The following is a 4,274-nucleotide window of genomic DNA, read 5'->3' as shown; positions in this document are numbered from 1 at the left end:
TTGATGTCAAGTTTCTTGAGTTCTTTGTGTATTTTGAAGATCAGTCCTCCAATGGAATCTAATTGAAGACCTAGATATCAATCCACACACCTACAAATATCTGATTTTTGACAAAGGAGCTAAAAGTATAATATGGAAAAAAGAAAAAATATTCAGCAATTGTTGCTGGCATAACTATATATCAACATGTAGAAGAATGTAAATAGAACCCTATCTATCCCCATGAATAAAACTCATGTCCAAATGTATCAATGACCTCAACATAAAACCAACCACATTGAGCCTCATAGAAGAGAAAGTGGGAAGTACATTTAAACGCATTGGCGCAGGAGACCACTTCCTAAACATAGCACCAGTGGCATAGACATTGAGAACAATAGTTAATAAATGGGACCTCCTGAAACTGAGAAGCTTCTGTAAAGCGAAGAACATTGTCAACAAGACAAAGCAGCAGCCTACAGATTGGGAAGAGACCTTCACCAAACCAACATCAGACCAAGGACTGGTCTTTAATTTTATTTTTAAAAATTTTTAATTATTTTGTATTGGGATTAAGATATGATGTACAAATGTTTTCAAAATAGGTTAAAATATTCCTCTGCTATATATTTGTGCGAAGCAATTTGTTTAGCGTTAGTATTATAAAATCAAAAGGGCAATGAACTCTGAAAAGTGTTGAAGATGCTCTGTGTTCTGCAGTTGGTTCTTTATGTAAAAATAAACAAGTATTTCTGTCTCATACTATAAAAACTCATTTTATCTTTAATGAGTAATTACATATATACAAAAGAATTACTTACAAAACAAATTTCTAACTTATTTTGAGAGAATTTTTGGTATTTCTATTTTTATCTACCTATATCCCCAAAGTCACATAAAAATTTCTCAGACAAAAGCCGGTCATAAAGGAAATCAGTTTAACATGATCTGGGATAGGGGGGACAGAGTAGTAGACATCCAAGGTTAATAATTTTAAAGACTTGGTGTACATGGGGATTGTAGTTAATTATTTAGACAGCAACTTTGTTGATAGAGACCCCCAAAACTTAAAGGAAACAATTATGTATGAGGATAGATAGTAGGTAGATGTAAATAGTAGAAGATAATTAAGCTATAAGGTACAATATATTTTAAGCAGTAAATTATTAGGCCATGAAACATGAAGAAGTCTTACATGCGTTACTGGTTGAAATGAGGCATATGGAAAGATTAGCTGTGTGCATCTGGATATGTGCAACAAGAGGAAAGGCAAAACTATGGAGAGAGAGAAGAGGGCAGGATGGCCAGGGATTGGGGGTTGGGCTAGTGTTAGAGTAGCAAGGAGACAAGAGAATTTGGGGTGGAGGGGGCATAAACACTTTAATAAAGCAATATAGTAGACACATGCTACAACACCATTTCCTAGACACAATTTTTAGAACAGAGTGAACCTTGACTCAAAAGTACTTTGCGGACTGTGATGTGTCCAGGTGGTGTCATCACGTGTAATGTGGGCTGTGTTGATGAAGGGAAGCTGGAAAAGTGTGAGAACAGTGTATAAACAAGCAAACAACTTTTAAATTCATTTTAACGAAAAGTCAGTCACTAGTTCAACACTAATCAGACCCTCTGACAAAGGTAAAATGCCTCCGAATCAGCTAAACCTGGTGTTCCCAACACTGAGATAGCATGTCTTCCTCTTATTCACCCCCTAGACTTGGTACATCCAAGGGTAGCAGAAGTCACTGTTACCCTCAGTGAGACAGAGAGCTTACTCCATCCATTTTACCAAGTGCGGCTCTCTCTGCGACATCTCTGCCGCAGGAAATGTTTTCCTCGCAACCCTTCCCTGTTGCCGCCCTACGCTTTAAACACGCAATAGAACCTTTTTTGTTGCATGTCATAGCCTTGTGCTTTAAACTCATATCAATAGAGCCTTCCCTTCCATGTAATAGCCCCATGTTTTAAACGCATGGCAGTAGAACCAACCCTTTCTTCCATGTCACAGCCTCCGGCTTTTAAACACATGTCAGTACAACCTTTGTTCTCAAAGAACAAACAGAAGTTTGCCATGGCGCAGAGCCAGAACGTGGAGGAACATTTGGCCTCTGCCTTTTCCCAGGATGTAACTGACATTAGTTTCTATGTGTTCAAAAACACTGATAAATTAGGAGAAAGACATACTACATATGCCCTTAACTATAGCTTTTACAAAAAGACAAAATGTCTAAAATCTTTTCTCTTGATTTAAAAAAAATGTAATATCATTAAAATTATTTTATTTCATTCATTTATTTCATTTGTTTATGCATTTACATATGTATGTGTGTACATGTGCATATGTGGTTAGTTAGTATTATGTACAGGTGCCCTAACACATGTTTGTGCACATGGAGGCCAGAGGTCAATATCAGATATCTGTCTTCACGTGTTAACATAGTCTTTCACTGAACCTCATCACTGACTTACCCAGGGCGACTGCTCAGCAGGCCTCTGCGATCTACCTGTGTCTGTACCTAGGACTGGGATTACAGCTCAGGACTGCAGTACCAGCTTTTAAGCAAATGTCAGGGGTCCAGCACTTCTTCATGTCTATACTTGAAGCCCTTTGTCTACTCGACCATCTCTCTGTCCCCACCCCAGAGCAACTACAGAACAACAAGCAACTACAGAACAAAAGAAAAAGATGAAAAATACATTTCTGTCTCCTCTAGTTTCAGTCAACAGGTGTGATCTTGGCTTTGTGATCTGTTTATTAAACTTCACCATGCATAATACGTTGACTCATCTAGTAGCTGGCTATGGCATGAGTTAGAGAGAGAGAGAGAGAGAGAGAGAGAGAGAGAGAGAGAGAGAGAGAGAGACAGAGACAGAGAGGATAATAGAATGAGCTGGGTTGCATTGTCCATCTGTCCATCTACATGTGGACAAACAGAAGTGGAAAGAGGGACACATCAGCTTCACACTTGAATAGCTTTTATTTTAAAATATATCTGGTCAATTGGGACTCTCTTTTCTGGATAGGAGAATAACTCCATTTTTTTGCTGACTGGTTGTTTTGGATCTTTTATTAAATACTGGGATGGCAACTGGAAAACAAAGGTGAAAAACACATTCTTTATTGAGACTTCTTTATTTTAGAATCAGGCAGCCCCAGTCTGAATTGATTAGAATCTTAGGAAATATTTTCCCACCTCTCTGCATTAAAGGTCAAGGTTTGTACTTGGTGATGATCTGTCTTGTTTACAGAGCCAAAACCAGGAACAAACAACTATACAGCCAAATGTTATGTCAGGGAATTATGGTTTAATTGACTCCATATTATAACTCAAAGAACATTTTGATTCTTCTTGAACTTAGATTCGTATCAAGATTACCTGGAGAATTTGAAATACATCCAGAAGGCCAGTTTCCATTTCAAAACATGGAATTCAGATTGAATTTTGCCCCATATCCTGGATGGGAACTGGCCATCTTCCCAAGGTTATTCTAATGATGATGTAAATTTGAGAATTTCTGCTTTAGAAGCAAGCAATAGGAGCCAAATCCCTAGTTCAGCATTCTTGGACTCTGAATATCACATATTAATAATGGTCATTAAACCCACCAGTCATCCCCGCAAAGTTCTCCTGGCTTTGCTCATGTGCAGATGTGAGCTTGTGAACTAGTATCTGACCTCCCACCTGTTTCCCTGACCGATATTCTCAGAGAGAAGCTTTCCTTAGTCCAAGGAAAACTTGGTTTCTTCTACTGAACACCAACCTTACAGAGTTTTTGTTCGGTGTCATTCTATTTTTTTAAGATTTATTTATTTATTACATATACAATGTTAGAAGAGGCCATGGGATCTCATTATGGATGGTTGTGAGCCAACATGTGGTTGCTGCGAATTGAACTCAGGACCTTTGGAAGAGTAGTCAATGCTCTTAACATCTGAGCCATCTCTCCAGCCCTCAGTGTCACTCTTACAAAGGAGAGAATGGAAGCCTGAGAAAGAAAGGCCAGAGATAACAATTTTATGCAAATAAAGATTAGGTAGAAGATTATCACATAGTGTTGCAACAGTTCTTTCCAGTTTGTAGATGCCACTTGTCCCAATGTAAAATTACTGAAAATGCAGAAAAGAGGAAAACTACTCATTGTTAAACTGGAAATGGCTAATGTTTAATCTTTTTAGCATCCTTTACTTACATATATTTATATGCAGCTTTCTCTTTTGAGTATTTTTATAATCATTTGTATTCATTATTTTTACATAACTGTGATATACGTACTAGAGAAAACAATGAAAGGGA

Source organism: Myodes glareolus, chromosome 24, assembly GCF_982192425.1.
Source record: "Myodes glareolus chromosome 24, mMyoGla1.1, whole genome shotgun sequence".
NCBI lineage: Eukaryota > Metazoa > Chordata > Mammalia > Rodentia > Cricetidae > Myodes > Myodes glareolus.
The sequence above is the reverse complement of the archived record's forward strand: the minus strand, read 5'-3'. Positions refer to the sequence as shown.